The 26,976-nt window shown below is 49.1% G+C and overlaps 1 protein-coding gene across 1 annotated transcript in view; it reads left to right on the top strand.

Annotated features, from left to right (window-relative positions):
• LOC119971420 (adhesion G-protein coupled receptor G2-like) overlaps positions 1–26,976 on the top strand; it is a 198,378-nt gene that overhangs the window by 40,361 nt on the left and 131,041 nt on the right. Inside the window, exon 2 of the mRNA XM_038806911.1 lies at positions 12,052–12,093. The gene's annotated coding sequence lies outside the window, so the exon portion shown is untranslated. The remainder of the gene's footprint in view (positions 1–12,051; positions 12,094–26,976) is intronic.

Below are 26,976 nucleotides of genomic sequence, written 5' to 3'. Positions count from 1 at the left end.
TTTTCTCCCCCCCCTTTTCTCCCCCCCCACCTTCCGATTTTGCTCCCACAACCACTTTTTCTCTCCAACCCCTTTCTCTCCCCCCCTTTTCTCCCCCCCTTTTCTCCCCCCCTTTTCTCCCCCCCCTTTTCTCCCCCCCCCTTTTCTCCCCCCCCCCTTTTCTCCCCCCCCTTTTTCTCCCCCCCCCCCTTTTCTCCCCCCCCCCCTTTTCTCCCCCCCCCCCTTTTCTCCCCCAGTGTCAATTTCAGCGGCCAGCTGATTGTTTCAGTGAAAGCAGCTTCCCTCTCTGGATCAAAGTGAGCCGGCCGCTGAAATTGACACTGCCCGCTGCTCTCTCTCTCCAATCCAACTTTTAAGTTTTAATGTTTCTGATTGGAGGGAGAGAGCAGCCGGCAGTGTCAATTTCAGCGACCGGCTCACTTTGATCCGGAGAGGGAAGCTGCTCTCACTGAAACAATCAGCTGGCCGCTGAAATTGACACTGCCGGCTGCTCTCTCCCTCCAATCAGAAACATTAAAACTTAAAAGTTGGATTGGAGGGAGAGAGCAGCGGGCAGTGTCAATTTCAGCGGCCGGCTGATTATTTCAGTGAGAGCAGCTTCCCTCTCCGGTGCCGGCCGCTGAAATTGACACAACTGACAGTTGGGGTCCATCAGCCCCCCCGCGGTATATCGCGAACCGCGGTATTGCGGAGCGCGGTATAACGGGGGACTACTGTAATGGGCAAGTGAAAAGGTTTGAAAAATGAAACTATCTTTGAAGTTGATGGTTTATTTTGTTCTTGGTGTCATGTGAGTGTCTTTTAAGAAAGGTTTGGTCTTTCAACATGGCTTGTAGCATGGCTTCAGTGATATCATTTGTGGGTGGAGCTGGGCTGTGGCTGTCAGGTGAGAGGGGGTTAAGTTTTTCGGTTTCAGTTTCGGTTTGTTGCTTTGGACTGCAGATGAGAAGCAGTGTTTCCCTGTTTTCATTTTAAAAGCTGGTCCAGGGAACTGAAAACACATTGGGTGTGGCAAACTGCCTTGGTTTTCCTGAAGGAGTTATGAATCTGCTGGTTGGAACTGGATCAGAATCTCAGGGAAAGGACCAGTTCCATTCAAGTGAGATTACAGTGTGCTGCGCCACACTCTTGAAAGGGGTTTTGGTTTATTGGATTTTGTATTGAATTAGAACAGCTACTAGGGGGGATTCATTAAGAGTTATATACATAGATTATTGGAACTTGTGATTTCTTTATGTTTGTAATTTATAACCAATTTGTGCTGTGTTTTAATAAATTTTGTTTTGATAAAAGCGCCTAGGAAATCTGATGAATCACACCTGTGCCCACCCAAGCCAAATTCAACATAAAGTTATAGGTCAGGTGAGCTTCATAATACACTTTGGAGTTCATAAACCCTGGCCCATAACACTTGCTAGCGTGACATATTGGATTTCATTTTTGAGTTGAAGCTCCGTTTCACTTAGAAGCCTCTTGCGCACCTTATCATTAGAAATCCCAAAAATCATCTGATCATTGATGACTGGAGAGTACTAAAATTGTACGACTGCGCCTTCAGCTGCAAGTCGGTGAGGAAGCTATCCAGGAAGCCTCGCCTGTGTTTTGGGTGGACGTACAAAATATATAGCGATCAAAGGTTTATTTTTTTTTACGAGAGCAATGCCGATCGAACTGCTTGAGAACTTTGTTAAAGTTCTTGCTGTGTGCCTCGCTTTAGAAGGGAAACGTGTTGAAAAATTCAATTGCTTGGTGATCTGCTACAGTGAGCTGCAACACGATACACCCCTCATCAAGCTGTGCCTGCAGACCAAGAGCTGCAACATAAAGTTTGAACTGTTGCTCACACACCCTAAAATTCTCGTACACGTTACCAGTAATCCAAAGCTGTTGAGGTGCCTTGATACCTTCCACCCTGGGCATCCAAGTTTCACCGCGCGTTGAGCACCAGATGCCAGTAGTTTGCAAGATTAGTAGAAATATTTTTTTTTCTTTCTTCTTCTTCAAAGTTATCTTTAATAGTTTGGATTTTTTTGCAGTATCTTCTAGTTCTTAGTCAAGTTCTGTAGACTGGCCAATATGAATAATGCACTACAGAACATATAATTTAAATAATTTATTATAAAACAACTGCATGGTAGAGATAACCAAAGTGAATAAAATAACAAACTACTAATACTAACTATTATAGAGCGCCTGCAAAATACGTCTATCCACCAACACAACTTACTCCCAACTCCCCAGACACAGCGTCACGTGGTGGTTTACACTGGTAGTGGTCAGTGGTCATATTATGTACAGAATTGCTTTATGCATATCAGCACAGACAGGAACTCAGATTCTCATATTAAGGAGAGCCCTCAGTTTGGTACTGAAATGTCAGTCAAGTTTGATTCTTTTAGGCTTTCTAGTGAGGTGTGAACACACAAGCTTCTCATTCAGAGGGAAGGGGCGCAATCTAATGGAAAAGTTTTTAAGTGTCATTTCAGGCAAGTTTAGCTGAGTGTTTCTCCCTGGCTCTGTAGTCGAATTCCCCACTGCTATCTAACCACACTTTGCTTTATACATTTACAGTTGCCAATAATTTATTTTTTAATTAAGGGGCAATTCACGTGGCCAATCCACCTAACCTGAACATCTTTGGCTTGTGGGGGTGAAACCCTCGCAGACATGGGGAGAATGAGCAAACATCACACAGACAGTGATCCAGGGACGGGATTCTCATCGCCATAGGCAGCAGTGCTGACCACTGCGTTACCGTGCCGCTCCATCTAACCACACATAGAGTGCGATCTACCAGATACGTTGCTACCCGACTCGCCACGCCTTGCGTGATCTAACACGATCTCGCGAGATAGAACATAGAACATAGAACAGTACAGCACAGAACAGGCCCTTCGGCCCTCGATGTTGTGCCGAGCCATGATCACCCTACTCAAACCCACGTATCCACCCTATACCCGTAACCCAACAACCCCCCCCTTAACCTTACTTTTTTTTAGGACACTATGGGCAATTTAGCATGGCCAATCCACCTAACCCGCACATCTTTAGACTGTGGGAGGAAACCGGAGCACCCGGAGGAAACCCACGCACACACGGGGAGGACATGCAGACTCCGCACAGACAGTGACCCAGCCGGGAATCGAACCTGGGACCTTGGAGCTGTGAAGCATTTATGCTAACCACCATGCTACCGTGCTGCCCGATGTTGCGATCTGAATCTGAATCATTGTGGGCAGGATCACTATCTGGAAAATCTACATATTAGAACGAGACAGAGGGCTGGATTTATTGGCTGTTCACATTGATGGGAAATTCCGGACCCACGGCGGTGCATGGGTTTCCCGGCGACGATGGATGCTGGCAACGGGTAATCTCATTGCCAACAGTGGGACCGGTAGATCCTGCGGGGGGTGGGGGGGGAGGGGGGAGGTGGGTACGCCTCTCCCACTGAAAAACACGATGGGGAGGTCAGTTAATCCTGCCAACAGTCTTACATTAATATGTCTACCCTGATCTACCCGAGACATTGGGTTCTGACACCTTCACCTCGGTCAGCGCCATTCGTTGCTGGCCTCCACAGAAGGGGATCAGATGAAACTCATGGGGGTCTCCTAGGAGATCGGAGGCTCCCAGGTGCTTGCTCTCTGGGCAGGGTGGCACCCTATCACTGTTGGTGCGACACAGGCAGCTTGGCAGTGACACCATTTGATATTTACTCACTGTTAAACAAGGTAGCCAGCTATTGTGCAGTTAGGAACCATTAATGGAATTAGTTGAATGATTTGATAAATCTGTTTCAATGATGTTGAATGTGGGATAAATGTTAGACTGGATAAATTTCCTCATCCTCAACTAGAGCCAACTTTTATGTTCACCTGAGGGTGGACGGGATATTAGATTAATTTCTGATATGAAGAGCATCTGTATCATTCCCTCAGTCTGGCACTGAAATGTCAGCTAAGTTTGATTGCCTTAAATTTTGTTGTGAGATTTGAACCCACAAGTGTCTGATTCAGAAGTAAGATTGCTTTGATTTTAAAATGCTGACAGTATGAACCAAAGGATTGAGACATGAGAGAGGAAGGAGCTGAAATTGATAAAGGTTGGGAATCATGTGAATGTTAACAAGGGCAAGTGGAACCCCTGGACCTGTAAGTGAGCTAATACTTCAGTGATGGTACCAGGCACATTTTTAAAATAATATTTTTGTGATGGATTGCTTGTAATATTTTAGCTTCTTTTGCAATGCAAGCATAATCATTTATTTGGCTACCTAAAATATTCAATTAAAGCGGAACAGCTTTTAACTACCTTGTTTCTGCCTATGAGAATATGTCAATATGATTGGATGCTTAACCCAGCTTGCTACGCTGCAACTCCTACACATCAGAACATCCTCTTGATTTGGCTCCAGATTTAAACTGCCATCAGGGAGGAGGGAACCCATGGCATGGAGATCATTAGAGATTCAGAGGGTTCTGTTGACATTTTCAAGGACCATTCACCAGTTTGGAGTTAGACGAAGGATTCGGCAGATCTTCACAGTGAAAAACAGTTCTGGAACTAGAAATTACCCATCTGAGAAAGTAAAAAGGAAGCAATCCATCACAGAATCATAGAATTTACAGTACAGAAGGAGGCCATTTGGCTTATCGTGTCTGCATCAGCCCTTGAAAGAACACCCTACCTAAGCCCACACGTCCACCCTATCCCCGTAACCCAGCAACCCCACCTAACTTTTGGACACTACGGGGCAATTTAGCGTGACCAATCCACATAACCCGTACATCTTTGGACTGTGGGAGAAAACCGGAGCACCCCGAAGAAACCCACACTGACACAGGAGAACATGCAGACTCTGCACAGACCGTGACCCAAGTCGGATATCGAACCTGGAACCCTGGAGCTATAGTGCTAACCACTGTGCTACCATAGCTATGAGGGATGGGTGTGGGGGGAGTGAGGTGGTGCGGAGGGTGAGGATTAGAGGGCATCACAGTTTCTAAAACAACTGGAACAAAGTCCTAGAGAATGAAGGCAAGCCTTCTAAGCAGCTCACATCGACACACCCAGCTAGATTCTCGCCTCCCTCCAAGGTTGCCTATAATCTACTTCTGGGGTCGCAGACTGGTCTAATGAGGTCCTTTTAAACTGTTGTGAATCTGCCAAGTTGGAAAATTTTCCAACTTATGCTACCCACCTTGGTAATGAAAATCTGGTCCTAGTTTCCTCTTGTGACTGTGCCCAATATTAGAGCCATAAAATCCAAAAAGGAATTCAGGAACAAAGAATGTGGAACTCGTTCCCACAAGGAATACTTGAGATAAATAACAGAGAGAAAGAAATAGAATGTTATGCTGATAGGGTTAAATGAAGGAGGTGGGAGGGGATTTGCATAAACACTGGCATTGACTAGTTGGGCTGAATGGCCTGCTTCTGACCTGTCTGCTCAACAAACCTTGATGTAACTTGATGGAATGAATTCAGGTGGGCTGAATTATGGAAATTTCCCAGAGCAACAACAAATGTAAAACCAAGTGAGCTACTGGATAAACTACAGAAGGCCATTGGATGTGCTGGAAGTGAGTGTCTACTGTGATCCTAAGCACTTTCATAGTGCTGCAAGGAACTTTGTTGTGATGAAATGCCTGTGTTGAAACTAATGAAGAGGTATGAAGAGTATACCCCTTCATTCACCTGAGGAAGGAGCTGTGCTCCGAAAGCTAGTGTTTGAAACAAACCTGTTGGACTTTAACCTGGTGTTGTAAAACTTCTTACTGTGCTCGCCTCAGTCCAACGCCGGCATCTCCAGATCATAACCCCTTGAAAGCACAGTCACTCACTAGACAGTTACAAGAAGAGGAGCGTTGGAGTCTGACGCTTACTCCCGTTTTTACAGCAGAGGAGAATGTGAGGAAGATGGATGGTGCATTTAACGTAACTTTCATCATCACGCACAGGCAGGAGGAAAGGTGGAGAAAAGGATGATGCCAGTGTCAGGCTCAGCAAAGGTTCTTGCATCATCCTAATGAGCAAGGAACAGTGTGGGCCCCTTCAGACCCAGAGGGTGAAGCACATTTATCTGCTGAGTGTAGGCATATTGCAAGACTGAGGACGCTATTCAGCAACCCCGCTGCGCCTCACGTGTATCGGACGTGGGTCCAAATTTGGGCTCCACGCGTTGCCGGGCTGAGCGATCTGGATCTCGTCTAGCTGGGCGAAAACAAGATTTGAATATTTAAATGAGCCGTAACCCAGACGCCAAATTCACCCAGCATCCGGGGCACTCCGGCCCGCCTGGGAGACCTCGCAGGGAGCCGTTTACTACTGTCCAAACGCAAACATGGACCATCAGAAAAGCACCTGGGAGGTCTCCCAGGCTATTGGAGGCATCCGGGTGGTCGGGTACAGGGTCGGGTGGCACCCTAGCACTCCACCATCAATTGGGCATCTTGGCACTGCCAGGGTGTCAATCTGGCAGTGCCAAGCTAGCAGCTCCACCCAGGCTGGCCAGGATACCAGGCTGGCACTGTCAGGAGTTGGGCTGGGAGACCTTAACACTTGGAGGGGGGGATAAGGGGGGTGAGGGGAGGTTTCCCGGGGACCTCTCCAAGGTTGGGGTAGTGAGGACGGAACACAATCATGGGGAGGGGCCTGAAAACGGTGGGGGGGGGGGGAGGGGGGGGGAAGAAAGATTGGGGCGGCCTTCCAATATGGTGCCCCGATCTGTGAGGAGCCAACGCGTGGAGCCCAAATTTGGACCCACGTCCGATTCACATGAGGCGCAGCGGGGTTGCTGAATAGTGCCCTCAGTCTTGCAATATGCCTACACTCAGCAGATAAACGTGCTTCATCCTCTGGGTCTGAAGGGGCCCACACTGTTCCTTGCTCATTAGGATGATGCAAGAACCTTTGCTGAGCCTGACACTGGCATCATCCTTTTCTCCACCTTTCCTCCTGCCTGTGCGACCTCAGTGGAGAGAATCTCCCCAACGCCAAAAAGATTTGAATATTCAAATTTATGAACATTGTCGATCCCGATGGCGGGCCGCTTCCCCTCACGAGGCAGGGTGGTTGGTAAATCCTGCCCAGAGTCTCACTCTAATATGCTCTCTCCTGATCGGCCCGAGGCGTTGGGATCTAACCCCTTAGCCTCCGAGACCTTGTCAAGCACCGTTCAGTGCTGATCTTCACAAATGGGGACCAGACGGAACGGCACTTGTGGGGGTCTCCTCCAGGATCAGATGCCCCCAGGTACATGCCCTCTTGGCATGGTGGCACCCAGGCACCGCTGGTGCCACCTGGGCACTCTGGCAGTGCCAGCTGGCATGGGCACTGCCAGGGTGCCAGGTTGACAATTTCCCCGTGCTGTGGATTGGGCCCAGGGGTGCCCTGCGCATGCGTGTGGGATCTTTGAGAGCCCTGAGGACCGCCTGTAGGTTAATTGGAGCTTTGAGGGGTTCAGGGGTTAGGAGGATTGAGGGGTCAGGAGGATTGAGAGATCAGGACTCCAGTTAAAAATAGTGTCCTGATCTCCTGCACTGAGGAGTTCCAGCGAGTGGTATCCTCAGTGCAGGAAAAGGGACAAAGTGCGACCTTGTCGACAAGTTCCCCGCTGAGGCCCCAAATTGAAACAGAGTCCCGATAGATAGTGTGGTGTTTCTCGGTGCTACGAATGCCTGGGTACACCAGGCAAATCGCGTTAGTCCAGGACTCTGTTCCAATTTGGTTAGATCACACCCGTTGTCACTTTTTCGGGCCCTGGAAGTTTCTCTCCGGGTTCGCCCACAGTTCAAATTTTTTAAATTACTGGAACACTGAACTTGCTGGCCAGATCAGCTCCTCTGAGATCGGGCCACCATTTTGAAAGGGTGCACCGGTCTCAAAATGATCTTGAGGGTCCCCACGTGCCCACCGCCCCCCCCCCCCCCCCCCCACACAGGAATGTCACGCCCGCACATGGCCATTATCCCACCGCCCCCCAAGTGAGAACGCCCTATTATGGGGTCACTGAAGGCACCCCTTTTTCAGGCCTTCCAATGTCCCATTTCAGGTCCCCCCTTCCAGGACACCCACTCTTCATACCCCAATATACTGGAGGCCTTCATAGCTGCCCTTCACATCCCCCATCCTTAATACCCCCTCCTTTCATGGGCATGGTCCCCCTCAAGCCCTGATCCTTGGCAGTACCACCCTGGCATCAAGGCACCCTGGCACTGCCACCTGGCAGTATTCCTGGCAGTGCCACACAGGCATCTTGGCAGTGCCAGGGTGGCTGTGCCACAGTGCCAGCCTGGCAGTGCCAAGCTGCCCGGTTGCTTGGGGAAGAGCCAGTGGGCCTCCCTTCCCTGATCCTGACCATCCAGGCCACACTTCTGCCTAGTCCAGATTTGTGTGGACCAGTACTAACTGGCGTCCAACTGGGGTCTCCCTGGGCAGACTGATAGATGCCGGGAGATGCCGGGTTTAGCACAGGGCTAAAGATCTGGCTTTTAAAGCAGACCAAGGCAGTCCAGCAGCCCGGTTCAATTGTCGTACCGTAACGGACGCACTCTTTTCCCTCCGCCGCCCCGCAGGATCAAGCTGCCACGTCTTGCAGGGCGGCTGAGGGTAAAGACGGCAACTGTGCATGTGCGGGTTGGCGTTGTCCAACCTGCGCATGCGCGGCTGACGTCATCGGCCGCGTCAGCCGGCGTGACACTTGACGTGCGGCCTTGACGACCGTCGTCAAGGCCGCACCGCCGTGACGCATGGGACCGCGCCCCTAGCCCTGCCCGGGGGGGGAGAATCATCCCCGGAATTTGGCGTGAAGGCTGCCGTGGGTCACGGACTGTCCCACGGCAGCCTTTACGATTCTCCGCATTTGCGGAGAATCTCGCCCCTAATCTAGGCTGGCACTTCAATGTAGCCACAGGGATTGAAACCTTGTTCGTTGCGTTGACTTTCAGGAGCCAGTTTAAAATAAGGTTCCATTCTCCAAGATGGAAAAGATCAAATGGCACCATTTGAAGAAGAGCAAGCCAGCTCTCCGAGCCTTGGTCAACATTTGTTCTTCGACCAACACCAATGTTATTTGCATCATTGCTCTGTGTAGATTGACTACTGTGTGTCCCCAAGTGTTAGGGGCCAGGGTTTAGACAACCCCAAAGTGTATCATGGAGTTCACCTGACCCACAACTTTTAATAGCTTGTGGTATGGGGAGCACACGGCCCACTCTGCAAGTGTGGTACAGCAGAAATGGAAAAGTATTTTTTCACAGCAAAACAATGTTTATTCTATGAACTCAAGTTAACCTTTTTAAAACATACAGTGAGCATCTTAGCAACCATTAATTCAAATAAACCCCCAAAGTATACAACACTAAGTAATCCTTGAGCTTTCCTTTTAACATCCATAAGACTTAAAACAAAACCTTTTAACAGAAAGACATCAGACTTAACTTCATTACTGAAAACAGTTACCACGTTGAGATCAACCAATGAACATTCATAAGCTTGCAGAGGTTCACACACATCCTGCTGTGATTGCAGCTTCTCCAAAACTAAAATGAAACCAAATCCACTCTGCAGCAAAAAGCCTAAAGCAAAAGTAAAAAACTCAGACAGCCCAGCTCAACCCAGTCCCTGACATCACTGCAGTAATAAACACCCATTTCTTCAAGGTACTCTCACTACAGATATTTATATACACACCCATTTATAAACACCCATTTCTTAAAGGTACTCTCACTACAAATATTTATATACACACCCATTTATAAACACCCATTTCTGAAACATACTCTCACTGCAGATACTTATATACACACCCATTTATAAACACCGATTTTTTAAAGGTACTCTCACATGACACAAGTTACAACGGGGTCTCCACTTTAAAAGGACTTCATTTGCAGTGAGGTACTGTTGAGAAAGTACTTTCTAAATGCAAGTTCATTCCTTTTTTAAATAACTAAAATACAGACCCAGTCTTTTGCCACACAAAAAAGTCTGCCCTCTGTGACAAAATTAGTAGAACCGCCCGAAAATCCTAAGTCTTGCCTCCGAACAGGGTAATTCTTATTTTGTGGTGTGGGGAATAGAGTGGGTGGCATGTGTCACACATGGGCATTTTATGGACACTGCTGGCCATTTAAATCATCAGTTGACTTTTAACTAGTTAACTTTGGTTGCCTAGGAGTGTGGAACCCAAAGTGTGCAAAATAACTCTGGTAAGAGTAGATCCAAAGTTGACGTATTTCTTTGGATTGGCAGCGGACCTCTCTTGAATTTGATTTAATAATTTATTTGCAGTCCCAGAAGTGGCACAAAACTAATCCCAACTGCCTTCCCTTAACCTAAGGGTTGGTGGGTCCGCTGGTCTTGCAGGGCAATTTTTTTCATCCCATCTCACTCATGTGGGTCCCAGGTTCGATTCCGGCTTGGGTCACTGTCTGTGCGGAGTCTGCACATCCTCCCCGTGTGTGCGTGGGTTTCCTCCGGGTGCTCCGGTTTCCTCCCACAGTCCAAAGATGTGCAGGTTAGGTGGATTGGCCATGATAAATTGCCCTTAGTGTCCAAAATTACCCTTAGTGTTGGATGGGGTTACTGGGTTATGGGGATAGGGTGGAGGTGTTGACCTTGGGTACGGTGCTCTTTCCAAGAGCCGGTGTAGACTCGATGGGCTGAATGGCCTCCTTCTACACTGTAAATTCTATGAATCTATGAATCTATGTACCCAGGTGCTGGAGGAGGGTATGGAACATACAAGATGTGCATCATACAAATTGCTTACATAAACCAGTTACTGTGGGCATCCAGATTTCAGATAGAGAGCAGAAAGTCAGAAGGGAGAGGCTGATGCACACACACCAATAGGAAGACGAGAAGCAGGGCAAATAGGTTTGGGAACGGTGTACCAACCGAAGACATCCATCTCAATATGATGGAGAACCTGTGCCAGAGGTGACTGAGACTGAGCTGGTGACAGGCATATGTTGTATGGTCCAGCAGCAACTCAAGCCACTATCCAGCACTGCTCTTAAGAGGTAATACAGGCTCAATGGTACAATGCCAAAGAATATGCAAGGGCAGAATAATCTAATCCTTTGAAAGTGTCAGGACATAGTGATGGAGTGGTGGGCAAAGAATATGGTGACTTGGCTTTGTAACTCGAGGCATTGAATGTAAAACCAGGGGAGTTAGGCTGACCTTAATAAAGCTCTGGTGAGGCCACAATGTGGATATTGCATCCGGTTCGCATCATCAAACTTTAGATAGAGGATGAGCATCTTTGAAATGGTGCAAAAGACATTTACTAGGATGGTTTCAGGAATAGAGGTGTTTAGCTACATGCTTAGGATGGAGAAGCTGAGGATCTCATCTAAGCAAAAAGAGCTTCAGGGGAGAATTGGTAGAAGTGTATAAAATCACAACAGATTTGGCTGAGGTTGGCAGGTAAAATCTGTGCCCATTGACTAATGGCAGAAGGTCTATTGAACACTGATTAAATATTTTTGGCAATAGATGCATAGCGAATAGTAGGAAGAGATTATCTACTCAGAGAGCAGTAATTAATTCAAACGCGTTGCCCACCAGGGTGGTCAAAACAGAGGTGATCAATTATTTTAAAAAGGAAACTAGATGGAACTTAAAGGAAACAAGATTGCAGCGACAGAGATGAAGTGGGGGAATGGGACTGAATGGGCTGCGTCACAGAGAGCTGGAATATACTCTCTGGGCCGAATTGGCACTATAAAAATGCAAGTTAGTAGAAATGTGCCAGAAGCAAGGCAATTTCAGTTAAACATTGATTAGTTTCTCATAAGTTTTGCCTTCTTTAGTTTAGCAGAACATGGAAAACAGAAAGCCGCAACCTTTTAAATACCCAACATACACAAGTGAAATAAAAATAGCAATTGTTTTCAGGACACAGCAGCTGCACAAACATCTGAAGACAGAAAATACTGGTTTGCATTACAATCATAAGAACTAAAAATAGAAGCGAGACTAATAAAAATGATTATTTCCATTTCCAATATTTACAGGTATTTCCTTTTATTTCTACAGAACAAAATTGTGAAGGCTTTTGTGCAGACCTTTGTGACAACAGTGAGTGATCTGATTTTCATACATTATTAGGAATCTCTGCTCTCTTTTAGTTCCTTCACATTATTGGCTGGATACAGCAGAAAGATAAAAACATGTGAGAATTATTGCAGAAGAAGAGAGAGGGAGAGAGAAATTGTGCATTAAAAAGCATCTTTCTCAGCCTCAGGATTTGCCAAGCTACATAACAGATAATGAAATACTTTTGATGTACTCTCTGTTAAACAAGATGTGGCGATGGCGGTGCTGGACTGGAGTGGGCGCAGTAAGACATTGAACAACACCAGGTTAAAGTTCAACAGGTTTGTTTGAAATCACAAGCTTTCAGAGTATAGCTCCTTCATCAGGTGAATTCATCTAATGAAGGAGCAGAGCGCAGAAAACTTGTCATTTCAAATAAACCTGTTGCACTTTAACCTGGTGTTGTGAGACTTCTTAATGTTAAACAAAGTAGTCTGCTTTTGTGCAGTTAGGAACCATTAATGGAATTAGCTGAATGATTTGGAAAATCTGTTGAAAATATTAGACTGTATAATTTTGCTCATCATCAACTAGCCTCAACCTTTTTGTTCAACTGAGGGTGGACGGGATATTAGATTAATTTCTGATATGAAGGAGAACATCTGTATAATTTCCTCAGTCTGGCACTGAAATGTCAGCCGAGTTTGATTGCCTTAAATTTTGTTGTGAGGTTTGAACTCACAAGTGTCTGATTCAGAAGTAAGATTGCTTTGATTTAAAAATGCTGACAGTTTGAACCAAAGGATTGAGACATGAGAGAGGAAGGAGCTGAAATTGATAAAGGCTGGGAATCATGTGGATGTTAACAAGGGCAAGTGGAACTCCTGGACCTGTAAGTGAGCTAATACTTCAGTGATGATACCGGGCTATTGCTAATCTAGGTGAGTCACCACAGTTTGGAAGGTTGAAGATTGGTAAAACTAGGGACCAAATTACCAAGCAATTGATAGTTGGAGAAAATCAGGTTAATGGGAACTCAGGATAGACTAAGGGTGAATTTACCAGCTGTTCAAGCCGTCAGAATATTCTGGTCCCACAATGGCACATGGGTTTCCTGGCGATGAAGGGTGCAATCAACGGGAAATCTCATTGACAACGGCGGGACCAGAAAATCCCACTGCTTAGGGCAACACGGTAGCATGGTGGTTAGCATAAATGCTTCACAGCTCCAGGGTCCCAGGTTCGATTCCCGGCTGAGTCACTGTCTGTGCGGAGTCTGTACGTCCTCCCCGTGTGTGCGTGGGTTTCCTCCGGGTGCTCCGGTTTCCTCCCACAGTCCAAAGATGTGCGGGTTAGGTGGGTTGGCTATGCTAAATTGCCCGTAGTGTCCTAAAAAGTAAAGGTTGGGGGGGGGGGGGGTTGTTGGGTTACGGGTATAGGGTGGATACGTGGGTTTGAGTAGGGTGATCATTGTTCGGCACAACATAGAGGGCCAAAGGGCCTGTTCTGTGCTGTACTGTTCTATGATTCTATGATTCTGCTGCTGAAAACCACCATGCGGAATTGCCCAGTAAATCCTGCAATCTGAGAAATGGAGCAAGAAAGGTAGGAATTCTGGAATTACTATTGAAGCTATGGCAACTGCAGCAGCAACCGAACTGTGTGAACGTTCATAGAACATAGAACATAGAACACTACAGCGCAGTACGGGCCCTTCGGCCCTCGATGTTGCGCCGACCTGTGAAACCATCTGAAGCCTATCTGACCTACACTATTCCATTTTCATCCATATGTCTATCCAGTGACCACTTAAATGCCCTTAAAGTTGGCAAGTCTACTACTGTTGCAGGCAGGGCGTTCCACACCCCGACTACTCTCTGAGTAAAGAAACTGCCTCTGATATCTGTCCTATATCTATCACCCCTCAATTTAAAGCTATGTCCCCTCGTGTTGGTCATCACCATCCGAGGAAAAAGACTCTCACTGTCCACCCTATCTAACCCTCTGACTATCTTATATGTCTCTATTAAGTCACCTCTCAGCCTTCTCCTCTCTAACGAAAACAACCTCAATTCCCTGAGCCTTTCCTCGTAAGACCTTCCCTCCATACCAGGCAACATCCTAGTAAATCTCCTCTGAACCCTTTCCAAAGCTTCCACATCCTTCCTATGATGTGGTGACCAGAACTGCACGCAGTACTCCAGGTGCGGCCGCACCAGAGTTATGTACAGCTGCAGCATGACCTTGTGGTTCCGAAACTCAATCCCCCTGCTTATAAAGGCTAGCACACCATATGCCTTCTTAACAGCCCTATTAACCTGGGTGGCAACTTTCAGGGATTTATGTACCTGGATGCCGAGATCTCTCTGTTCATCTACACTACCAAGAATCTTGCCATTAGCCCAGTACTCTGCATTCCTGTTACTCCTTCCAAAGTGAACCACCTCACACTTTTCCGCATTAAACTCCATCTGCCACCTCTCAGCCCAGCTCTGCAGCTTATCTATGTCCCTCTGTATCCTATAACATCCTTCAACACTATCCACAACTCCACCGACCTTCGTGTCATCTGCAAATTTACTAACCCATCCTTCTACACCCTCTTCCAGGTCATTTATAAAAATGACAATGTTCAAGGGGGTGATTTAGCATACGAGCCTTCTGGAACCCCGATAGCTGCATTTTGCTGTGGTAGAAATGACATTGAAACTGTCAACATTCACAGTCATAACTCCACTGAAACTGACAGCAACTTTAGGACCCTGCAATTGTACAGAATATGCACATTTTTAAAATAATATTTTTGTTATGGATTGTTTGTAATATTTTAGCTTCTATTGTAATGCAAATATAATCATTTATTTGGCTACCTGAAATATTAAATTAACGGAACAGCATTTAACTACCTTGTTTCTGCCTATGAGAATATATCAATATGATTGGATGCTTAACCCAGCTTGCTACGCTGCAACTCCTACACACCAGAACATCCCCTTGATTTGGCTCCAGATTTAAACTGCCATCAGGGAGGAGGGAACCCATGGCATGGAGATCATTAGAGATTTAGAGGTTTCTGTTGATATTTTCAAGGACCATTCACCAGCTTGGAGTTAAATGAAGGATTTGGCAGATCTTCACAGTGAAAAACAGTTCTGGGACTAGAAATTACCCATCTGAGAAAGTAAAAAGGAAGCAATCCATCAGGACCTGAAATTAATATAAGTGATTCCTAGAGGATGAAGAATCCATTTAAAGGACAATTTAATGTTTCACTGTAGCACAGGGTTTTTAGTTATTTTAAAAGGTAAATGGGGAATTTTCTTTTTGTCGTTTATAGTATAAATTGATTGCAAAAAAGAAAATAGTCAATCATGTTTTTTAGTCATCGGTTTTAAACCTAAAATTTTGATATGTTAGTTGTTAACTAAAAATGTGAATTTCTCTTTAAAAGTAGTCAGCTTTGACTGATCATAACATAGTCTATTAAATAAGTAATCGTCTTTGACGTGGGATTTGAATAGAACTTTGTTTTTATGAAAGATTAACCATTTGAAGAAATATATAATTTTTTATAGGTTTTATGAATGGGAATACTTTTCACTTTCAAGGGTGCATGAGTGAGAGCTGTATTAGATTGTTAGAATTTTCTTTTCATTTCCACAGGGCTCCTCAAATCTACCCATGGTGGATATTGGGAGTGTCTTTGAAGTTGACATTGTGAGACCAAAGTGGCATGAGGGTTGGATTCGGGGATGAGTCAGCTCGGAGTAGCTCTGAGGGATGGGTGTGGGGGGAGTGAGGGGTGCAAGAGATGAGAACTAAAGGGCTTCACAGTTTCTAAAACAACTGGGACAAAGTCCTAGAGAATGAAGGCAAGCCTTCTCAGCAGCCCACTTCAACACGCACCCAGCTTGAGTCTTGCTGACAATCTAATTATGGGGTCAGCAGACTGGTGTAATGAGGTCCTTTAAACTGAGATGGGTCTGCCTGGTTGGAAAACTTTCCAACTTATGCTACCCAACCTGGCAATGAAAATCTGGCTCTATGTTTCCACGTGTGGAATGGTCCAATATTAGAGCCATAAAATCCAAAAAGGAATTCAGGAGTAAAGAATGGGAAGAATATGGAACTCAACACCACAAGGAATAATTGAGGTAAAAAACAGAGGGAGAAAGGAATAAAGGTTATGCTGATAGGGTTGAATGAAGGAGGTGGTGGGGATTTGTACAAACAGTGCATTGACTAATTGGGCTGAATGGCCTGTTTCTGTCCTCTCCATTCAATGAACCTTGATGTAACTTGATGGAAAGAATTAAGGTGGGCAGAATGTCCCATTTTCAATCAAACATATTTTAAAGACAGTTGATGTCAGGAGTATTTTTTATTCTGAGGAAGGGAATAATTGAAGATCCTTTACAATGGTATAGAGATTATCTTGCATAAATGACACTACAGTATCTACTGACATGTCAGACAACACTGGCTGTGGTACAGCCAGCATGGTGGAGCAGTGGTTAGCACTGCTGCCTCACGGTGCCGAGGTCCCAGGTTCAATCCCAGCTCTGGGTCACTATCCGTGTGGAGTTTGCACATTCTCCCCCGTGTTTGCATGGGTTTCGTCCCAACAACCCAAAGATGTGCAGGCTAGGTGGATTGGCCACGCTGAATTGCCCCTTAATTGGAAAAAATGAATTTGGTACTCTAAATTTCTTTTTTAAAAACACTGGGCGCGATTCTCTGCACTCATGCCGGTTTGGAGAATAGCGGGCCACGCAAATTTTCACGGCGACGCAGGTCCGACACCCTCCCACTATTCTCTGAACCCCGCACAAACTATACATCGAGATTCCCGGCAAAGGCCTCGAATGCGCCCCCGACACGACCAGAATCGCTACTTATTGGCCCCCCCGCTATTCTCCGGCCCGGATGGGCCGAAGTCCCGACGTCATCACGCATTGTTTTCACGCCGGCCAACACACCTGCTTTTTTCAAGTTCGTCAACCAGTCGTGCTGGCTGACGAGAGCTTCGAGGAGGTGAGCGCACCGCTCAGCGCACTGCTCAGCGCACTGCTGGAGTCTGGCCACAACGGGGAAGGCATCCCCGAGAACGGGAGGGGGGTCCAGAGTGGAGGGGGAGTGGGGGAGACTGAGGGGGGAGTGGGGGAGACTGAGGGGGGAGTGGGGGAGACGGAGGGGGGAGTGGGGGAGACTGAGGGGGGAGTGGGGAGACGGAGGGGGGAGTGGGGGAGACGGAGGGGGGAGTGGGGGAGACTGAGGGGGGAGTGGGGGAGACTGAGGGGGGAGTGGGGGAGACTGAGGGGGGAGTGGGGGAGACTGAGGGGGAGTGGGGGAGACGGAGGGGGGAGTGGGGGAGACGGAGGGGGGAGTGGGGGAGACGGAGAGGGAAGTGGGGAGACTGAGGGGGGGAGTGGGGGAGACTGAGGGGGGAGTGGGGGAGACTGAGGGGGGAGGGGGGGAGACTGAGGGGGGAGTGGGGGAGATGGAGGGGGGAGTGGGGGAGACGGAGGGGGGAGTGGGGGAGATGGAGGGGGAGTGGGGGAGACTGAGGGGGAGTGGGGGAGACTGAGGGGGGAGTGGGGGAGACTGAGGGGGAGTGGGGAGACTGAGGGGGGAGTGGGGGAGACTGAGGGGGGAGTGGGGGAGACTGAGGGGGGAGTGGGGGAGACTGAGGGGGGAGTGGGGGAGATGGAGGGGGGAGTGGGGGAGACGGAGGGGGGAGTGGGGGAGATGGAGGGGGAGTGGGGGAGACTGAGGGGGAGTGGGGGAGACTGAGGGGGAGTGGGGGAGACTGAGGGGGGAGTGGGGGAGACTGAGGGGGAGTGGGGAGACTGAGGGGGGAGTGGGGGAGACTGAGGGGGGAGTGGGGGAGACTGAGGTGGAGTGAGGGAGATGGAGGGGGGAGCGGGGGAGACTGAGGGGGAGTGGGGGAGACTGAGGGGGAGACTGAGGGGGGAGTGGGGGAGACTGAGGGGGAGTGGGGGAGACTGAGGGGGGAGTGGGGGAGACTGAGGGGGGAGTGGGGGAGACTGAGGGGGGAGTGGGGGAGACTGAGGGGGGAGTGGGGGAGACTGAGGGGGGAGTGGGGGAGATGGAGGGGGGAGTGGGGAGACTGAGGGGGGAGTGGGGGAGACGGAGGGGGGAGACTGAGGGGGGAGTGGGGAGACTGAGGGGGGAGTGGGGGAGACTGAGGCGGGAGTGGGGGAGATGAAAATGAAATGAAAATTGCTTATTGTCACGAGTAGGCTTCAATGAAGATACTGTGAAAAGCCCCCAGTCGCCACATTCCGGCCCCTGTCCGGGGAGGCTGGTACGGGAGATAGAACATAGAACATAGAACAGTACAGCACAGAACAGGCCCTTCGGCCCTCGATGTTGTACCGAGCAATGATCACCCTACCTAAACCCACGTAACCCGTATACCCGTAACCCAACACTCCCCCCATTAACCTTACACTACGGGCAATTTAGCATGGCCAATCCACCTAACCCGCACATCTTTGGACTGTGGGAGGAAACCGGAGCACCCGGAGGAAACCCACGCACACACGGGGAGGACGTGCAGACTCCACACAGACAGTGACCCAGCCGGGAATCGAACCTGGGACCCTGGAGCTGTGAAGCATTGATGCTAACCACCATGCTACCGTGAGGCCCCAAATGGAGGGGGAGTGGGGGAGACTGAGGGGGAGTGGAGGAGATGGAGGGGGGAGACTGAGGGGGGAGTGGGGGAGACTAAGGGGGGAGTGGGGGAGACTGAGGGGGAGTGGAGGAGATGGAGGGGGGAGACTGAGGGGGGAGTGGGGGAGACTAAGGGGGGAGTGGGGGAGATGGAGGGGAGAGTGGGGGAGGCTGAGGGGGAGTGGGGGAGACTGAGGGGGGAGTGGGGGAGACTGAGGGGGGAGTGGGGGAGATGGAGGGGGGAGTGGGGGAGACTGAGGGGGGAGTGGGGGAGACGGAGGGGGGAGTGGGGGAGACGGAGGGGGGAGTGGGGGAGATGGAGGGGGGAGTGGGGGAGACGTAGGGGGGAGTGGGGGAGACTGAGGGGGAAGTGGGGGAGACTGAGGGGGGAGTGGGGGAGATGGAGGGAGGAGAGAGCGCCTGGTAATGGGGGGTACACAACACCAATTGGGAGACAGCTAGGGAAATAAACGGGGCAGGGTAGTAAGAAGGGGGGACAGTAACAGGAGAGGGGGAGAGAGGATGGGAGGGGGAAGAAACATAAAGGAAACATAGGGACAAGAATGGTAAGGACATTAGGCAGGCTACAACAGGCCACACTCGGTGACTTGGAACACAGTGGCACCGCAAGCAGCCATTCTGGAGGGTCCCTAAACAAAGGGAAACGCCAGAGTGCAGGGGCTCACCCACAAGGCGTACACATAGTTTTCAACCATGTTGAGTGGCCCCTAAACAAATGGAAATCCCAGAGCACAGAGGCCCATCCTCATGGTGAGAACTGTGACCGTGGCAATTTTGGATGGCCCCTGACAAAGGGAAACTCCGGAGTGCAGGGGCACATCCACAAGGTAAATATGATTGATCCCGCAGGCAGTGGGGGGGGACAAAAAACTCCCATCAGAATAGTCACCTCTAGGGCAGCACGGTGGCGTGGTGGGTTAGCCCTGCCACCTCACGGCGCCGAGGTCCCAGGTTCGATCCCGGCTCTGGGTCACTGTCCGTGTGGAGTTTGCACATTCTCCCCGTGTTTGCGTGGGTTTTGCCCCCACAACCCAAATATGTGCAGGCTAGGTGAATTGGCCACACTAAATTGCCCCTTAATTGGAAAAAAATGAATTGGGTACTCTAAATTTATTTTAAAAAAAGAATGGTCACCTCGAACGTCAGGGGACTCAACGGACCAGTGAAAAGGTCCAGAGTCTTCATCCATCTGAAAAGTATGAAAGCTGAAATACTCTTCCTCCAAGAGGCGCACCTGACGGAGAAGGACTGACTGCGGGTAAGGAAGTGCTGGACTGGCCAGAGCTACCATTCCTGCTATGGGAGCTAGGGGGGTAGCAATACTGTTAAATAAGAGCATTATGTTGACTGTGATGAGGATGGTGACGGACCCAGGGTCAGCGGAGTCTTGGGCAGGACACCAGTAGCCCTGGTGAACGTGTACGTGTCCAACTGGGATGGCATGGAATTTACAAAGAATACCATGGCGGAAATTCCCAACGTCGACACACACCGTCTTATGGGGGTGGGCGGGGTGGATTTTTAACTTTTCTCAGGACCCACGGACAGACAGGTCAAATCCCAAAGCAGGGAGGACCACTACTTTGGCAAAACTCATGGAGCAGATGGCCAGGTGACCCATGGCGGTTCACCCACCCAGGGAGACGGAACTTGCCGCCTTCTCTCAGTTACACACGGATTGACTTGTTTGTAGTAGGGAAATCGATGCTTCCAGGGATATTAAAAGCGGAATACTCTGCGATTGGAGTACCAGGGGCTGATTTAACACACTGGGCTAAATCTCTGGCTTTTAAAGCAGACCAAGGCAGGCCAGCAGCACGGTTCAATTCCCGTATCAGCCTTCCCGAACAGGCATCGGAATGTGGCGATTAGGGGCTTTTCACAGTAACTTCATAGAAGCCTATTCTTGACAATAAGCAATTTTCATTTTCGATTGTAACCTCTGACCACGCTCCACACTACCTGGATATGTGTTTGGAGTCGGGCCGTGCCCAACGCCCCCCAAGGAGGTTGCCTCCTGGTCGTCAAGGCTTTCTGCAAGAAAATAGCACAGGACTTAGACAAGTATATTACTAATAACCGTAACGGGGAGGTCTCACCCTCCACACTCTGGGAGGCATGGAGGCTGTGATAAGGGGTGAAATTATTGCTTACAAAACACAAAGAGATAGGCAACAGTTAGTCGACTCCATACTGGAGGTAGAACAGCAATACTCCAAGACCCCGACCGCAGAGCTCCTGGTGAAGAGGAAGAAGCTACAAATTGACTTTGACCTGCTCTCCATGAGGAAGGCAGTGCGCCAATTTTGCCAGACACTGGGGACCTGTACAAACATGGAGACAAAGCCAGCCGCCTGCTGGCTCACCAGCTGAGGGAGCAGGCAGCCACAAGGGAAATAGCCCAGATTAAAGACGGCAGGGGCAAACTAGTAGCGAGCCGGAAAAAGTCAATAATGCATTCGAGATCTTCTACCAGGGGCTGTACACCTCTGAGCTTCCCGATGGGGACTTGGGGAAGAAGCAGCTCCTGGATGGACTGGATATGCCAGTTCTGTGGAAAGACAGGAATTGAGGGCTGGAAGCACCATTAGAGCTGGGAGAAGTCATGGACAGCATCAATTCTACGCAAACGGGGAAGGTGCCAGGACCAGACAGACTCCCGGCAGACTTCTACAAAAAACTTGTGACAACACTGGCCCCGCACCTGTGGGAGATGTTGACGGACACGCTGGCGAGCGGCACCCTGATGCCTATACTAGCACAAGCCTCAATCTCGCTGATACCCAAAAAGGACAAATACCCAACAGAATGGGGGTCCTACAGACCCATTTCACTGCTAAATGTAGATGCGAAAATACTGCCCAAAATCCTGGCGACTGCAGGACCGCATACCAGAGGTGGTGGCAGAAGACCAGATGGGCTTTGTTAAACGTAGACAGCTAATGTCGAACATCAAGTACCTGCTGAACAACGTGATGATGACCCCATTCAGGAAGAGAGCTCCTCCTGGATGCAGAAAAGGCCTTCAGCAGAGTCGAATGGAAGTACCTCACAGCGGTGCTGGAGCGGTTCGGACTTGGAATGAGGGTCACCGCCTAGGTGGAACTCCTGTATAGCACTCCCATGGCGAGCGTACGGACGAAGACCACCAACTCTAAGTACTTCCAGCTGCACAGAGACACAAGGCAGGGATGCTCGCTGTCCCCACTACTGTTTGCCCGAGCGATCGAACCACGAGCGATTGTGCTCAGAGCAGCAAAGAATTGGAAGGGGATCCAGAGAGGAGACAGGGAGCACAGAGGCTCTCTCTATGTAGATGACCTGCTCCTCTATGTTGCAGACCCACAAAACAGCATGGAGGGAATCATGGCGCTCTTGAAAGAGTTTGGAACCTTCTTGGGCTACAAACGCCACCTGAGCAAAAGTGAGATCTTCCCGGTGAACCTGCAAGGGAGAGGGGCAGAGCTGGAGAGGCTTCCATTTAAACCGACTCAAAACAAATTCCGCTACCTGGGAATCCAAATTGCCCATGACAAGACACAGATACACACGTGGAACCTTACCAGTCTGGTGGAGGAAGTTAAAAAGCACCTGCAGAGGTTTCCCTGACAGGGAAGGTGCAGACGATCAAGATGAACGTAGTGCCTAGGTTCCTCTTCCTGTTCAGGTCCATCCCGATCTACATCCCCAAGGCCTTTTTCAACTCAGTGGAAAAATTGATCATGGCATTTGTGGGTGAGCGGGGGTGGGGGGAGAAGAACCCAAAGGTCCCAAAAAAAGTCCTGTGAAAAATGAAAAGCATGGGGGAGTCTAGCCCTCCCAAATCTGCAATATTACCACTGGGCAGCAACAACGGAAAGAATAAAGAGATGGATAAAGGAACTTGAGGCCGAACGGGTAAGAATGGAGGAGGGCTCCTGCACGGGGACACCCCTCTGGGTCCTGGCCACGGCAGCGCTCCCATCCTCACCAACAATCAATGAGCCCAGTGGTGATAGCCACACTCCGGTCATGGAATCAGCTACTACAGCACTTCAGTCAAACCAAGATGTCCATTAAGGCCCTTATCTGCAACAACCACAGGTTTGCGCCTGCCAAAATGGACACCACCTTCAAAAGGTGAAGACAGAATGGGGGGATGTTGACAGTTAGGAACTTATATGCAGACAACAGACTGAAAACACTAGAGGAACACAGAGAAGTTCCAACTGGCTGGGGGAAACAAATTTAAATACATGCAAATTGAAAACTTCCAACGTGGGAAAGAAAGACATAACCACGGCCGCCACAACAATCCGGAGGGGTGTCCCCATGCAGGGCCCCACCTCTATTCCTACCCATTCAGCCTCAAGTTCCTTTATCCATCCCTTTATTCTTTCCGTTGTTGCTGCCCAGTGGTAATATTGCAAATTTGGGAGGTCTAGACCCCCCATGCTTTTTGTTCTTCATAGGACCGATTGGACGTGGACATCATAGGGAGGGGAAACTGCCAAGACCTGTATGGGCGACTACTGGGAAAGGCACACTCTCCACTGGATGAGGCAAGATAAAATGGGAGGAAGACCTAAGGTTCAAAATTGGTGGCGGACTCTGGAGCAAAACATTACACAAGGTCAACTCCACTTCCACATGTGCAAGGTTAAGTCTAATGTAGCTGAAAGTGGTACACACAGCACACTTAACCAGAACCCAAATGAGTAGGTTCTTCCCAGAGGTGGAGGACAAATGTGAACAGTACCAGGGAGGCACGGCCAGCCATGCCCACATGTACTGGTCTTGTCCTAGACTTGTTGGGTTCTGGACAGCCTTCTTCGAGGTGATGTCCAAGATTGTGGGGATGAGGGTGGAGCCATGCTTGAAAGTGGCCATCTTTGGGGTATCAGAACAGCCAGAGTTCATTATGGGGAGGAGGGCAGATGCCCTAGCCTTTGCCTCCCTAATCATTCGCCGAAGAATCCTGCTTAGTTGGCGATCGGCAGCAGCACCCAAAGCTGCAGACTGACTGTCCAACCTATCGGAATTTCTCCAAATGAAGAAAATCAAATTTACCATCCAGGGGTCAGAAGAATGCTTCCATAAGACATGGGGGCCATCCACAAACCTGTTCCAAGACCTGTTTGTAGCAATCAGCCACTAAGCCAGGAGGAGGGGAGATCCACTGAAGGACCACAGACTGAAACAGAAAGACAGAATGCGAGGCGAGAAGGTGGGAACAATGCCGTATTCTGGCGAAGGAGATGGTCGGAATCGCCTGTTTTTCTTTAGGAAGACCTAGCAGCGGTTTATGTTCCATGATGATCGGTGAATCGTCGGGCATATACATATTAATGGAGTTTCTACACAGCGAAGAACACTGCCAGACCCTCTTGATTTGCGCATTATTGCTCTGGGCCAGGGCCAATGTCCGTGAGACGAAAGGAACCGGTCTCTCTCTTCAACCTTCCATGCAGTGTGATAAAACGGCACAAACGCTGTAAGGTGACGCATCACAAGTGACAATTAGTTGTTTGCCGGTATCATAATGTGTTAACAAACTTGAGGAAGTTAATTATTTTTTCACTTCTGTGAATGCTTCTTCCTGTGGCTTTTTCCAAATCCATTCTTAACTCTTTCACCACGCCCATTCCTGGATCTTTTTCAAAAGGTAGTGCTGTGGGGCTAACATGGTCGCGAGGCCAGGTATGATCTTTCCGTAATAGTTCACCAATCTCCAAAAAAATCGCAACCCCGAGGTGTTTTCTGGCGATGGAGCTCGCTGAATCACACGCACATTCTCCGCAACCAGGTGCAACCTCTCGCGGTCCAGTCGGTAATCTAGGTACACAACACACATTTTTCCTTATGCAGGCGGACACCCGTCTCTGAGAAACAATGGAGAACCTCATCCAAATTACTTAAATGCTCCTGCTCAGTTGCTACTGTGAATAATATGTTGTCCAGATACACTGCCATTCATGGCAAAAATCTCAGTATATTTTCCATTACATTCTGGAATATGGCACAGGCCGAAGACACTCCTAAGGGTAATCTGGTGTACTCATATAGGCCTCTATGGGTGTTTATCCTGACTCATTTAGGAAAGGCAATGACCAATTATCACTGCAATTATGCATGGCTCATATCGAGCTTTATAAATGAGTGTCCCCCGGCTAATTTTGCGTAAAGGTCCTCAATGCGGGGCATCAGGTAACGATCCAATCTGGAGGCCCTGTTGACCATCAATTTATAGTCCCCACACAGTCTGACCGTCTTCTCCGGTTTGAGAACCAGGGCCACCGGTGCCGCCCAATCAGCAGAGTGCACTGGTCTAATGATTCCAAGTCACACAACTTCTGGTGGCGGCTATGGAGTAGGAGGTCATGTATTTGGTAGTTCCCGCTTGTGACGGATCTTTGGACCTGTTCTCCCGACTTTTTCGGAATCTTATTGGAAAAATCGATAGTGGGTGAGAGAGTGAGGAGGAATCCCCCACCAGTATCTGGAGACGTGGACCAGAAATGGTCTTGTAAGAAGAAATAGCCAAGCAAAGAAGGCACGTGCAGAACCTACAGCACAGGAAAACATGGCAGAGGTGCAGGATCCTGGATTGCTGGCCCTGTGGTCAACGGTACTGTTGATGAAATTCATTCAGGAGAGTTTCACCAAGCAAAAGAAGGAAGGTTTAGACCTGATCAAAGCATCGATCGATCAGGTGTCGAGAAGCCCATGGACTGGCGATTCAGAAGGTGAAGGAGAAGATGGCCGAGCACGAGGACCAGCTAACCACGTTGGAGGCGGAGGTGGGGTGATGAGGGATCATCAGAAAAGGCTGCAGAAGGTGGAGGACCTGGGGAATAGGTTCCGTAGACAGAACTTGAGAATCGTCGGCCTCCCGGAGGGCAGCGAGGGTTCAGGCGCAAGGGCATATGTGGCGAGTATGCTTGAAAAGTTAATGGGTAATAGGGCGTTTGCTCGACCCTTGGAAATGGACAGAGCACATAGAGCACTTACGATGAAGCCGCGCGTGAATAAGCCGCTGAGGGCGATGGTGGTGCGAATGCACCAGTTCCTGGATAAGGAACAGATTTTGCGGTGGGCCAAGTAGACATGGAGCTGCAAATGGGAAAATAGCGAGCTGTGCATCTACCAGGACCTGAGTGCGGAACTGGCCAAAAGAAGAGCGGGAGTAAACTCAGCCTTCTTCAAGAGGGTGAAGTTTGGAATGCTACATCCAGCTGGTTTGTGGGTCACCTATAAGGGTCAGGAGCATTATTTTGGATCGCTGGACGAGGCGATGAACTTTGTTAAAGATAAAAGGCTGGCAGGTGACTGAAGACACTGAACTCTGGGGGCGGGTAATGCTGTATCGATTCTGTAAGAGTTATTTTTGTTTTGAACTGAACATGGTGTGTTTTCTGTATCAATTTTTGGGCCGTTGCTCAGTTCTGTAAGTTAACTTTGTGCTTGTGGGGGATGGTGGGTGGATTTTTTTCTTCTGTGTGTTTGTTGGGACTGCTGTTTGAATATGTAGCTTAGAGCGTGGTGGGGGGAGGGAGAACAACAGTGGATAGGATGTTTGGCGCCATGGGCGGGGGCTACCAGGCTAGCTGGGTGAGCTGGCTCATGGAAGCACAGTAGGGAGCGAGCAGGTGATAAGTTTGTTGAGGTGGGATGAGATTGTTGTGCTGTTAATAGGGGGGATTGCTCTGCTGACAGGGGAGGGATTGTTGCTGGGAGACAAATGGGAGGTCGAGGACTGTGGGTGCCCGAGGAGGGCCTGCGGAGGTGCGGGACGCAAGCTGGAGGCTGGCCTAAGAAGGGTGATGGTTGGTCGGCAGGAGTGGTGGGGGGGGGGAGCCTCCCGACCAGGATGATCACATGGAACGTTAGAGGGCTGAATAGCATGTTGGCGCATTTGAGGGAATTGAAGGCAGACGTGGCAATGCTACAGGAGACACACCTGAGGGTAATAGATCAGACCAGATTGAGGAAGGGGTGGGTTGGGCAAATATTTCACTTGGGATTGGATTCTAAGGCTAGGCAGGTCGCGATCCTGATCAATAATACGGTCATTGATCCAAGGTTGGACCGGTCAAGGTCAAAGACAGGGAGGGTGCCAGCAGTGACGAAGGAATTAAAGGGGTTCATGGAGCAGATGGCGGGGGGGGGGGGGGGTTGACCCATGGAGGTTCGTACGGCCAAGAGCGAAGGATTTTACTTTTTTCC

The sequence above is a fragment of the Scyliorhinus canicula genome, chromosome 9 (genome assembly GCF_902713615.1).
Source record: "Scyliorhinus canicula chromosome 9, sScyCan1.1, whole genome shotgun sequence".
NCBI classification, from domain to species: domain Eukaryota; kingdom Metazoa; phylum Chordata; class Chondrichthyes; order Carcharhiniformes; family Scyliorhinidae; genus Scyliorhinus; species Scyliorhinus canicula.
This window is presented reverse-complemented; position numbering and strand designations above follow the sequence as displayed.